This window comes from Talpa occidentalis, unplaced genomic scaffold (assembly GCF_014898055.3).
Source record: "Talpa occidentalis isolate TD23 unplaced genomic scaffold, MPIMG_talOcc4v2.1 talOcc4.17, whole genome shotgun sequence".
In the NCBI taxonomy this organism is placed as follows: domain Eukaryota; kingdom Metazoa; phylum Chordata; class Mammalia; order Eulipotyphla; family Talpidae; genus Talpa; species Talpa occidentalis.
The window spans coordinates 16258535-16272526 of NW_023601754.1; the positions used below are offsets into that span (position 1 = coordinate 16258535).

Sequence of the window (13992 nt, forward strand, 5' to 3'; positions counted from 1 at the left end):
CCTACTGGACACCTAAGTCTCCGCAGCCCTCAGCAAACTGTCCTCCTCCCTAACCTTTGCAAATTTCAAAGCCATACCCTTATTGACCTGGCTGTGTCCTCTCCCGTGCTGTGCCCCCTCACCTGGACCAACCTGTACTCCTTTCTGGATGCCCATGAACTCCCCAATTCCCATGATCCTTCCTCAGCACCTCCAGTCCCCTGGGACCTCCTCCTCCCCCACAGCTTTGTGCCCCCGCAAAGGGCAGCACTGTCAGGATCAGCGTAGACAGCTGACTCTGTTCAGTTTTGTTTCTTCATCTGGGCATGTCAGACAGGGCTCGGCTGCTACATGCCAAACCACCAACCCTCTGGTGGGCAGGGGCAGAAGGAAAGGGACTCTGATTTTATAGCATTAGCATTCTGTACTAAATATTCCCACCTTGGCTAACTTCTGATTACCCATGTGAAGTCACCCAGTGAGGGACTGAGAAGAGGCGCACACGCTCGCCAACCTAGACTCAGCCTGCACACATTTCCTGGGAGTTTGCGCTATGCGAAAGGCCAGCACAGGACACGAAGGCACAGGTCCTAGATCACAGCCTAGTTTGGTAGAGGGAAAAATATGACTGCAAAGTGACACATGGCAGACAGGGAAAAAGATACAGGAGGATGAAAAGAAGGTGCTGTCACCTTTAGCCAGCTAGACAATGGGATGTCCTTGCATCCTGAGAAAAAAGATACTCAGTATCTTTGAGCGAAAGGAGACATGATTATCACTGGCCACTTCTGCCACCACCTGGGTGACAAAGAAGCCACCGGCTGGCCCCGTGCTGAGATGCTGCCTGGCCTTGTTCCTTTCACAGGATGAGAATTCCCTGAGGCTCATTCAGTCCAGCCCATCTAGGGAAGGGAAGGGACCTTATCAGAGTCGCAAAGCTGGGGAGGCCTGACACTGATGTCCATTCAGTGGTCATCACTGGGGAATCTCCACTTACCCTGGGGAAGCTCTGAGTATTTCCAGGGAAGGGATGTAGGCCTTTGCTCCATCAAGGTTGTCTAAGCTGGCAATGCCTGAGAGAACGATTCCCAAACGTGTTCTCTAAAAATGGACCATGGAGAACCTGGAGTCCTAAGGGGGTGAAGGGAGGGGGGTCGAGAACTCAGCAGGCCAGCTCCACCCTGGCAGCTTCTCGTTTCTTTCATACAGTGATTTCACATAAACCTTCATTTTACAAATGGCTCCTCTGCTGAAACAAAACAAAATGAGTTTGAAAACCTCTGATTCGTGCCAAATCCTTAAATTTATGGAGGTGGTAACTGAAGCCTGGGGAGCTTCTAGCGGTCATTCCGCCACTCCATATTTCTTCCTAACCCGTTACAGCGCTAGCCTGCTATGGGAATAAAATAACTTTGGGAAATTTTCAGAAAACACACCCAATTACTATGGTTCTCCCTAAAATGGAGAATGCCTAAGGCAACATTTTAAGCACATGAGCAACCATGACCCTGGATTGAAGCCGTGGGTTCGAATTTCTCTGGTCTGTCCTCTCCTGGATTTTTGCAGCAAGTTCTGCAGGCTTGGCATCCACCGCTTGCCTCAACACTCAGTCAAATCCAGATTCACCCTGGAAACAGTCCACCCCACATTGCAAATGCTTTTTAGCCACACTGGACTAAATCTGTTTTACACAGTTTTTTTCTGTAGGCAGCTTTGTCCCTGAGTCAGGACCTGCCCCCAAATACAACCAACTCAAAGAACCGGACATGCAAACCTCCCCCTTTCCTGACCACCCCATACCCGGCTCAGTCTTCCTTTTTCTCTACCTAAGATGACAACTGCATTGCTGTATGTTAAAATATAAATGCACAAATTAAAAAACTGAAAGAAGAAACACATTTTTCTGTCAATGGCTTAAGGGGATTCTACCTCTAAGCTGCTGCTAAAGCTTGCTTAGTCTTTTTTACATTTGTAGCATTTTGGAGCAATTTGCTGGAGTCAAAGAAAGCAGTGAAATTTCCACGACCAACTTCAAAGCCCTCAAATCCTATATCAGTGGAGGGGAGCCTGGTAGCAACACCAGAGGGGACGTTTTTTCAAAGAGGTGTGTGTAGCAACGTGCTAGGCATTTTCGCCCTGCGCCTGCGATTGATGTTAATGGCAGACACGTGACCAAATCCCCATGTAGTTCTTTGAAAAGGGACCCTCCCTCTCTTCCCCTGACACTTGAGGCTGTGACAAGGCAGATGAACAGAAAGGGCTAGCACAGAGGAGTGGCTGTCACTGCTCAAAGAATAATAATGGCCTTAATTCAATTAACACGCACCAGTCTTCTTTCATGTGGTGGGTATGGACAGCCAATTCACACTGATCAAGGGGAGGGGGGCTAGCTGATGGTTTCACCTTTGTAAAACTGGATACTGGGCAGCAGTGGGAAGAGGCAATGTGTCTTGGCACCAGCCACCCAGGCTCACCTGCTCTTTTTGCATGGTTTTCAAGCTTTCTTTGGCCCCACTTTTCATTTTCTTCTCCACCTGCCCCTGTTCATCGTCTTGGACCACTTCAGGCAATACTAACTCTGAAACTCACACATATAAATGCACCATTTATTCCTGCTGTATTCCATACACTGTTGTATTGAATTAAAATCCCCAAACATGAAATGTCTATAAAAGTGTGTTTCATTGGTGCTATATTATAAAAACTAGCTAAGAGGTTGCCCAATTCACAGGGCCACTGTAGCATATGAGACTGCCCATCAGCCAAAAGGAGATAATGTTGCCGCTGCTACCATTATTGTTCTAAGTGAAGATGGTGTAATAAGATTATTGATAATTTGTATTACTTTTTCTAAAAGCTGTCCATTCTTCTCTGCCCATTTTTCTACCAGGTTGTTTATGTTCTTTATTACGGATTCTGAAGAGCTCTTCATATTAAGGAAATTAGGGCTTTTGTGGGTTGCAATTTTTCACTGTGTTGTTCGTCTTTGTATTTTGTTTATGGCATTTTTGTTCCACATAGGTTTTAAATGCTTATGTGGTAAAAATGATCAATCCTTTGCTGTACAGTGTCTGGATTTTGTGTCAGGCTAATGAAGATTTTTCCCAATGGCAAGTTTAAAAATCAAATCTAGTTTCCTTTCGCTACTTTGGATGTTTCTGCTTTCACATACCATGTTCACAAATACCTACCGTGCCTTTGACCTTCACCTCACAAACATCCTATCTTCTGGAAAGTATTCATTAAATAAGGCCAGCATTTATTATTTTTTAACTATCTGCATCAATAATAAATCTTTTTTCATAATTTATAACATTTTAATTTTTTAATTTTTATTTTTTTAAGATTATTTATGCATACAAGAGCTGGGGTACAGGGCAGAGGTTGGGGAGGGGTGAAAGGATTCAGAGACAGAGTGGGGAAGAGTGACCGAAATACAGGCAGACTGACCGAAATACACTGCTGAGGGGAGCAGCAAGCGAAGCAAGAGAGGTCTGATGTGCCATGTGGGTAGCTCCCTGGCCAGGGATCGAACGTGTGCTGCAAAGGCTGCTGATAGCTTCACGGTGCTGTGCTTAACCCCTTGTGCTACTAGGGAGGGCCAAAATAATAAATCTTGAAAGCGAGAACTCAGTTCTATTTGTTTCTGAATCCTATAGCACCAAATCCATATTGTAGCATATAGGGGTGTACAATGAGTCTCCACTGAATTAAATCTTAAAGCATAGTAAGTCGGACACCCAAAAACAACCTTAAAAAAAAAGGTGTATTCGGGCCTCCCCTGGTGGCGCAGCGGTTGAGCACTGGGTTGCGAGGCTGCCCACAGCCTCTGCAGCGCCAGTTCGATCCCTGGCCACCGGCGAGGGTACCACAAAAAAAAAAAAAAAAAAGGTGTATTCTCCAATGGATATCCAAAAGAGAACATTAAGAAATAGGTCTGGTGCAGACCACATTGAACAAGCTGTCCAGGAAAGGGAAGAGCCCACAAATGTGGCAAGGGAAAGTCAGGATATAGGTCTTTGAAAAACTAGGAGAAAATGCAGAGAACAAATTCTCATTTTGACACACTGCAAAGATATCATTGAACAGTCTTTTATTAATTTCTTATTTCCTGTTTGTTTGTGCACTGAGTCACTTATTTAGCTAGGTAAGTCCTGCCGCCTTCCAGAAAGGATCTGGAACAGAGATGCTCTGTGCTGCTAACCAACATGGGGCTGTGCTGGACGCAAAAACAAATGAGGCAACTCCATGATCACAGAGTTTTGAGCCCAGTAGGACAGGAGACATTTAGAAGGTAATTGCCTAACAAGGCAGAGTGAAGAGTACCTTCAGAGCAGGCCCATTTTCATGTGGTTTAATGCCATGCTCTAGTGGAAGATCAATGTGTCTGACAGCATGTGATCAAACACCTTGGTTAATTCCAGCCCCTGCCATTTCTTCCCTCTGTCTTGTTTCTACTATAGCCTCAATCACCCAGTAAATAAGTGCTTGGTGGTAATGATGACAAATAACATTATCTCATTGGTAACTACAAAAATTTGTGCAAATCATTTGGAATACATCTATCTTTGTAACTCAATAACTAAATACATTATCCTCTTTTCAATGTAAATATTTTTTATACCAACCCATTTAAGTTTAGCCATTCTGCTAGCTCAAAATCCTCAGTATCTCCCTTGGTTAATGTGCTGTATCTGTGATGAAATGTACACTTAGTTGATGGTATAGATGCAGAGAAAGCTGACTGTGACTTAACTGACCCACTTCCCAAAGGAAGAGAGAGAACTAGCAGAGAAACAAGGGGAATGAGGGCTGCTCTGGTCACAGGGTTGCCCAAAGGCCAATGCAGGTATAAGACCCAAGTTTCTGGACACCACCTTCAATTCATTGGCCCTTTGGTGCCTGATCGTCTTAGCCTTCCTTATAAAAAATACAAGTGATGTTAGTAGAAGAATGGTAAGGCCAGATGAAGCAGGAAAAACACCAAAAAAAAAAAAAATTGCTTAAGCCTTTTAATTTTGAACTGGACTTGAAAAATGCTGAGTTGTAAGATACGATAAAATATGTCAAATTCACCAGTGGTCTTTTCAAATTCTGAGTTTCTATAGATAACCATATTCGCATCCCTAGACTCTTTCACCAAAGAGTTCTGTTTCTTGGTTATGCATTGAATCACTGGGAATTGTGTTTTTTTAAAAATGGGAGTCCTACCAGCCCCTAGGGGTTCTGATTTCATTGGTTGGGGGCAGGCATCAATGACTTTAATATTCCAGTAATTGCATGCAAGGCTGAAAACCCAGTCTCTAGGTTGAGAGACATGTTCAAGTCCTAACTCTGCCTATTTCCTACAAGGGTCTAGATGAGGCTCACATACATCTGTCCTTCCCCTATCTTAGGAAGTGTCCATATCCCAAGTCCTGCCCAAGTGCATTGTCAAAAAATCTGACTAGCCGGACAACTGGTTAAGGACCCTAGCCACCGCTGCTTGGATGACATAGATACCTGACCAAGGTGGGTCAATCAGCTATCTCTACGGAGCACCAGCCCTTAAGTGTCTCTAATCATCCCCAGCGGAGGGCACTAAAGAAAAGGGATGCTTAGGAACAGACCTGGAGGTGAGGGTAGGAATCATACCTTCTAAAGCAGAGAGGTCAGCATGCCTTCTGCAGGGAACACAAAGTAGGCATGTAAAAAGGGAGAAGAAAGGGGGACAGAGAATGAATCTCCATCCCCAACTCTCCTCAACCACCTGTTTGTATCTCATGCCCTTAATATACATCTTTATTCCCATAATGAAGGAACAGATATCTGAAGGCAGAATTGTTATGTCCAAGACTCTGGAAAATTAATATATTCCTGATGGACCTCTCTGCTCTCCCTGGAAGTCTCATCCAATTATAAACAGCCAGACTGCACTGCACGGCAATTCTGTTTTGTTTTGTTTTTAAGTCATGGCAGAGACTGGCCCTGAAACTCTCTTTCATGGGGGTGCCCTTGAAAACAGTAACCAAGAGACATCCCTGTGATTGTAAAGGCCTGTAGGATAATACCCATGGTAAGATTTTCTTTGCTCTTGACTAAATATACCTCAATGGAATTATATCACTTCTCTTGCAGATTAGAAGCTCTATAGCTGTTATAGAGAGTTCTGATGAATAAAATAAATACACAGAATTACAAATGAATCCTTCAGAACATGGGTTTCATGGGGGGACTTAAAAAGAGGGCTACTGGTACTAAATGAAATAACTAAGACAGACTTTCAATATTGGGATAACCATTTTTCAAAACTGTTCCACGTAATGTTAGCTTCATGAGATGGCTGAATAGGAATCAGGTTCCATGCTTCAGGAAGGTTGGATGACTCTGTTCACCATCTATGTCGTTCCTGCCTCAGAGAGGGTCACACTATGGATTAGCATATAAATTTTGGGGGGTGGATGATAAAAAATTAAAAGTTTAGCTTTGTTGGATCCATAATTTCCCTAAATAATTCGACCACAAACTTCCCCAAGCACACCTTTAAAAAGTTTTTCAAGGGTAGTGATATTTTCTTCAGGAAGAACAAATAGTTATAAACTACTGTTCTAGGATTTTCCCAACTTTCCAATTTTGAAAACACTGATGTTAAGACAGGGAGGTGTATTCTAATATCATAACAGCAAAGTTATTTTAAAACAAACCAAAGCTTGCAAGGTGTCAAGGTCAGATTTTTTATTCCATATAACACTGATCAAGGTCAAAAAAAACGACAGGGTGTTTACTTTGCCAGATGCTTTACGTTCATTAATGTTCTTCATCCTTTGCACAAGCCTTGGAGGGACTATCCCTATGTTAAAAATGCAGAAACTGTGCATTCTTTTTCGTGTTACTACAGATTTTGCTGACAACTTTTTATTAAATGGGGCTTTCAATGGAGTGATTTAACGCTGATTTATCTTTACTATCCAGCAATTTCCTGAGTGTCAAATGTGCACCTGACACTTTACACATTACAGAGTATTAGGGAAACGTACCATCTGTTATTTTTTAAGTGCTCTTGAAAAGACAATCTTTACCTTCAAATAGGGAAAGACTGCTCTGTTACCTACCAAAATCAAACAGCAGATTCACTTATTTTTAGAGCTGGAAGAATTCTTGGGGTCAAAACCAGGAGAAGTTCTAACGCCAGTCTTCTAGATCCTATTCAGATTGTAATATACTCCAGTCCCACTCATAAAAGGACAATCAAGGAGAAAGCAGCTGGGATACTACATGTCCTAAGGTGAATCACTGAGCTATTTTACTGGGAAGGAGAAAAACTAAATGGACTAGGGTAGGGGTGGGCATAGTGTCTATCTAGAAATATCTGCATGACTCTAAAGCAGAGTCAAATTATAGCTTAATTGTTTCCTCATCTGTATCAAGGGGATTAAAATATCTGCCCGTCTAGCTATTGGAAGGATCAAAGGTGCCATAGGTCCTGGCTCCCAGGAGATAATCAATGACAGCTGTCGTCATCGATGCCTGTGAGGCTTTGGACGACCTCCCAAGGGCAGGACTGAGTGGAACATCGTGGTCTCCCACTCCACTGAAGTTTTCTCTAAGTCCTGACAAACTGGTATAGACCTAAAGTGACCAGAGGAAATACTGAATGTCAAATACCGGTTAAATATTTAAAATCCGAGTGTCAATAGTAGCTATAATTATGGGGGTGGGGTGGGAGCAGAGCAGGGGAATGGTCATCAGCTTGAGATCTGGCTAATTGCTGAAATTCCTGAGACATGGATGTGAAAATGAAAGCTGTACATATTTGATAAGATATATGCATGTGTTAGTAATCAATATTTGTGCCTATAGTAAAAATTTTATGATTGTGTATTATGGTTCAAAGTCCAAGATAATACATGTTTGAAACCTTGACCTTTGGGTCTCCAAAAGTCATGTGAGAACTCATGCGTTTTTCTACATTTTTCTTCTTCATTTTGTTGATTTTTGTAGAAACTGGGCTCCAGGTAACTTCAGACTCAGTTTCTCCAATACCCTTGGCATTGGTTACAGACAATGCTAACATTTTGGTTTCAAATTTCTGTCTCCAATACTATGTAAAATTTTTTTTCAATTTCAGAAAATTGCCAGTGAGCAAAATAACAAATAGCAAATTACAAATATCTACTTTGAAAAAAAATCTCATTTCGCTTAACGCAATAATCTGGCATTCATTTAAAATGATCACTTGTTTTACCAATGTGCATAAATGTCATTCCTTCATTAAACATTTTATTGGATGCCTATTGTGTGCTATGTTCACTGTGTTTGTGATTTATAGACTACAGTAATTTTTATTTTATGTTACTGGAATGTTTTAGGGTGTCTGTACCAGGGAACCACCCATTTTTGCTTCAGTGATACACGCCACGCTCTCCTCAGTAGTAACGAATCTCAAACCTAATTGTCCAGGACTCAGGTGGATGCTGATATTTATATCAATGCTATATTTACACTGATACACATGATCAATTTCCTCTCCACTTTTACACAATGTATTTTCAAATATAAAAATTCTATTGTGGAGTGTCTTGTTTTATTTAATCATTTTTCACATTAATAGCTTAGTGTTTAAAGTTGGAAAGACAAGGAGATGTATAATGAGAAATCTTAGGACTCCACCACTAAATAACTGCTGTCTTCAAATTGACAAACAGGACACAGACTTTGGCAAGCAAAGCCTTTCAAAACGCTCTACTTGCAGGTTCAAACCCAATGGTCCTGAGAAATATATGACTAATTTTGTTTGACAGTAATCACGAATTATTTTTTCCTTTAAGAAATTAATTAAAAACATGAGCTGGAATAAACATTTTAGGCGACCGGCAGCAAAATGGGAAAATACCATGTGTTTGGAGTTTTAGTGCCCTCTAAGTACAGAAATTTATTTGCAGCAAGCAGAAAATAGACAGCAAGCATAAAAATACAGCAGAGTCCCCCTAGTAAAATTATTTATCAAGCTAACAAGGGAGGGACCCTTCTAGGAACAACAAGCCAGCAAGGAAAAGACATGGCTTTATATTTTACCTTTGGGTTAGCAAACCAGTAAAAATGCCAACTGACAAGCACTTCACATAAACATTTCTTTCTAAATGAGCTTCCTTGTTAGAGGGAAAGCAAAAAAAAGTCTCCCAAGCTAAGGAGCACTATAGCTTACAGACAGAGAATTCTAGCACGTAGGTACTGACTCCTAAGTGCAAGAATAATATAACTGAAAAAATAAGTTAATGTGAATTACGAATGGAGTTTAGAAAACAAATTAGGAGTTCATTAAAGAAAATGTGCACACATCCTTACCGTGTCATCTCATATTTGGGTGTTTAGAGAAAGTCACAGTTTTGTAAGATGCTTGTTCAGGGCTAGCTTAAGGGTCTCTGGGAAAAATCCGCACACACGCACACGCACACGCACACACACATATATATATTCATCTACACAGATATATATGTTCTGCCAGTGCCTCTACTGTATAAGCCTCATTGCTATATTTTTTCAAATATTTATTTTATGAGCAAAACCCCAAAGCCAGTTTTTACAGTTTAGTTTAACGATACCAAACTTTGATTATAAATTACAAGTCGCGTTATTGCTGCTTGCAGTAGCGAGAAAGAAAAGGAAAGAAGGAAAAAGGAGCCCTGGAGTGAAAACGTCGCGGTGGCCTGATCCCAATGAAATGTTAAAGAAATAGTAAAAAGATGCATTCTCAGAATAACTTTGTCCTCAATAGCTCTGCAAATAACTCCTGACAAATTTACAATGAAATCACACACTCGGATGTCATCTGTCCTAAGGTGAAAATCTGATCCTTTAATCTGACAGTGGCAAACACAGGAAAGTGCCTTTTATACCTTGGTAGGAAAGAATGCCAGGGCGCATGGGGAGGCAGACGGGCACTGTAAACCATGGAGTCAAAATAGAAACGCCCTGCAGGAACTGACAGCACCCCCCTCCCCACACTGCTTCCCACAAGTGCCTTAAGACACAGAAGTTTCCCAGCAACGGGGGTAGAAAGTTTTTCATTACTATTATTGGCCATCATGAATACACAAGAGGAGAAAAACAACATCATGATGAGAGCCTCCCTCCCTCTCTTTTATGGTTCACCTCCAGAATAGGTGACTTTCCCCAGGCTGCTGTGAAGATGCCCGGGGATGCCCAGACATGGGGCATCTCCCTTCCAGGACAGGAACCAAATTGTACCTATATCTTTCTTCCTGGGTCAAGGCCCAAAATCTGCAACTCAAGTCTTACCAGCTCAGTTTGGGAGCAGAGATATTATCTTGCCCCAGATCTGTAGGGAGGGTTGTTCACAGGAGGTAGGTGCTATTTCATGACCACTGCCCTTTTCCCCTTCAGCTGAGGCAAGAGTTCAGTCCTCAGCGTCACTGTCAGTTTGCAGCTAAGTGAGCAAAGAGAACAAGGATCAGAGCAATGAGGGGAAGCGTTCTAAATCACTGGGTTCTTGGAACTGCCAAGACTAGTGTTTAGACTGTGTCACATTTTCACCAACACTTGTGTCACCCACAATTGAGCAGGACTGTGGAAGAGCAGTGATGTAACTTCAGATTCACAGGTTCCAGTAGGTCCGTATAGCCCCAAGCAGGTGGCAGTGAGTGCAGGTAAAGATCCCCATGCCATGGGGCCTCAGATCAGAGAATCTCCAAAAGGCTGCAAGAGAGCACCCTCAGGCTGGGGATGCTCGGGGCCCACAGAATCCTGCCCCTCCTGCCCTGTGAAGGAGCACAGGATTCCTGCCTCCAAACCCGCCTGTCCAGCTTCAGCTAGCTCATGCCCTCTGCACCGTCCTTCCATTAGGCAATGGTGAGAAACTGCTTTCGGGTTTACATGAAGAAAAAATAAAAATAAATTAAAGCTGTGGGGGAAACCAGTAACTAAACAAAATAGACTTTGAGCATCAGGACAGAACTGAAAGTATGTACTACCCACTGGAGCGAAGAATGAGCAAGCAGTTCTTCCCTTGGGTCAAACAGGTCAACACGGGTGAAGGGATTTCTGATCTCTCTTGCCATCCATACTGCAGAGAGGAGAGCAGCGCCCGCAGCCCTTCCAGCACACTTGCATGGCCTTCAAAAATGGCATGCCTGACTCCAGAGCTGCTAAATGTATCATGGACACCTTAAGATTTTTTGATAAGATTCTTATTATTCCCTAAAGGGAGGGATATGGAAAAGGCATAAAGAAAGCAAACAGAAAATTCTATTCTCTTATTTTTTTCAGCCTATAAGAGAGCCCCATGTAAGTTTCTCCCCACTTCCTGAACATCAGAAACGAACCTCATTTTAAAATATAAACATGCCAGAGACACACTATGGCAGTACAGACTCAAGCCCTTTAATTAACTACCACTGGTAACAAAAGGTCTCTTTTGATTAATTTGGGTACACGGGGGGGGGGGGAGTCAACCCTGGCGTTAGAATTCCTTTAAATAATTACAAACCCCAAATCAACTCTGCTGCTGGCAGGAGCCAAGGCAGAAGAAAAGAAATTTTATCCATAGATCCCAATTTAAAGGAGGTGTAACTTCAGGGCCAATTTCAGATCAATTCAATTCTCACCTCCACTTGCCTACTTGCTAGCAAATGAACTTTATTTTTTTAAATAGACTGAAATGACTGAAAAGAAATCGTCCCTGGCTGCCGGAATAACATATTATTAGATGATATTTGCAAGGGGAAAAGGGAAAGCAGACCCCAGCCAGTTTTCTCCCTTTCCCTTCTCTTCTGTTCTGACTTCACCCTTGTGGGTTACGCCCCCAGGTTGGTAATAGGTGTTAACAGCCTCCAGCATCTTACCCTGAGATCACTGCACAGTGGCTGTGTTGTCTCCAGTGATAACACCTGTAATTCCCACAGCTGGTCTGACTTCCCACCTAACACCTACAACGGCTTCTCCCCTTCCCCCATGTGGCATTAATTCCCATCTGAAATGATCCAAGTGCTAACGGCTTTATTATATTTCCTGTAGATGCTGGAAAGAGAAGAGCACTGAATTCCCCCAATGGCTTACCCTTGTCCAGAATTTTCCAAATATTGCAAAAAGGAGACAAAAAAAAAAGAGAACCAAACCAAACCAACCCTTCTGCTTAGCTCATTTATTGCTGATAATTTCATTAGTTGCCAAGAAAAGCAAAAAATGCAGACACTCAACAACAACGTTACAGTAATTTTTGGATTGAGGAAATGAAAGACTCAGCACAGCACGCGGCAGGTGAAGAGAGTTTAAACATTGGCATCTGTGAACAGCAGCAGTAAATCTGAGATGTTGACAGGTGACTGAATATGTGCTTTTACAAGGAAAGTTCTTTACAGAAGCATCATTTGGTTTTAAATAATGAGGGCTGTACTGTCGCAAAACTCCCTTCTTCCTTCTGTTTTAATGTGTACTGTTTCTGTCTTTAAGTCAACCCCTTCATAGTTTCCTAGGATTGACTGAAAATAGTATGAATTCATACGGCCTCAGAGGCCAGTCACCATGCACGCGCTGCAGTAATGAATTGACTGAATCAGCTCAGAGGTGGGCCAGTGCCCACAGACAGAACATTAAGCAGTCTTGTGTGGGAAGGGGTGGGATGGTGGTGTTTAGACAGGAGTATAATCTAAATAAACAACAACAACAACAAACAAACAAACAGGTAAGTCCAATAATAAAACACTTTACATAGAATTAGTTCCCCTTATTTTCTCAGTGCCGGCAAATCCATGGATGTAATTTGCATAAGACATAACTCCTGGAACTTGTGATGGGTTGGTCCGAGCTCCAAATCTGCATGCAAGATTCTACTCCTTGTTGTCCTTGGGGGTTAGGGGGCTTACTCTAAAACTTGAGTGTTCAGAAGCCCTGAAGGGCTTGCAGAAAACAGAGGCACAGCCAGACACTAGTCTCACTTGGGCTTCTCAAACAGAAGCGCCAAGAAATCAGAACTTAGAGTCTGAGTTTCACATGTCCTTTGCATGAGAAAACCTGCCTCATCACTTCTGCTAAAACATTCTGAAGGACTCTGCAAGGGAAACAGGGCGAAGGACATCTTTACCTTTGAAGTAAACAGCCATCCCGGGCGCCTGCGTGAACACTGGACATCAGGAAATCATGCTTGCATTTTATTTGTGGATGAAGATGGGTAACATGAGAGGGTACATTATACAAAATAGAAACAAGATTTCTCAGTACTTTTGCTGTCTGGGGTTACTTATTTATTAATTTGGTTTTTACCTCAGTTCATAAAATAATAAAGCCTTCCTTATATGTGTTTGAAGTCAAATCAGTTTAGGTATTGTCAAGATAAAACATGTCCACTCAGCTAATCATAAGACTAGAAAACAAACAAAACTGATGCATATTTAGACCCCGAGAAGTACTATTTAAACAAGTTCCATCAGCTTCTCCATAGGTGACAGGGAATCTACAAAGGGGTCTGTCCCCTACATATGCTCCCCACCTGCCCTGCCGCGAGGCAGCTGTGTAAGGCTTGGTTGCATCCAGATGGGTCTTAGCCAATGGCAGGAACATCTGAAATGGGCAGAGCACAGATATGAGCAGGCGGAGGTCCAGCACCACCTTCGGCAAGATGAAAGAACTTGTTTTGAAGGCTTATTTTCTTTCAACTCCTGTGCAAATCATGGGTAGTTGTGTTATCTCCTTTAAATACTTCAAGCTAAGAGACAGCCTCTAAGGTGAATCCCAAAGCCACCCTTGGTATCAGGGTCAAGTAACATCATCATTTGTTTCCATGGCAACAATGCCAACATCACACCTTATCTAGAGATGCTACATGGAAAATGTACATCAAACAGCAGCACACAAATGTCTCTGTTGATCATCAATGTTAAAAGACCTTTCGTGCATTTTGGCAGATTTGCATAAGTTAAGCTGTAACATGCACTAATGAGAAATGTTAGTCAGGATCAAAGGGATGCTATAGAAATGGAGAATAAATCTTTTGCAATACCACTTAGGATAAATACTTTG

General features: G+C 42.2%; 1 protein-coding gene across 3 annotated transcripts in view; it reads right to left on the reverse strand.

Annotated features, from left to right (window-relative positions):
• The window catches only part of MAF (MAF bZIP transcription factor), a 364428-nt gene that overhangs the window by 335011 nt on the left and 15425 nt on the right, over positions 1–13992 (reverse strand). For 2 of the 3 annotated variants that reach the window (XR_005126063.2, XM_054697011.1), the window contains one exon: positions 3910–13533. The exons of the other annotated variant lie outside the window; for it this stretch is intronic. The gene's annotated coding sequence lies outside the window, so the exon portion shown is untranslated. Of the gene's footprint in view, positions 1–3909; positions 13534–13992 lie in introns of those variants that run through there. 3 annotated transcript variants of the gene reach the window in all.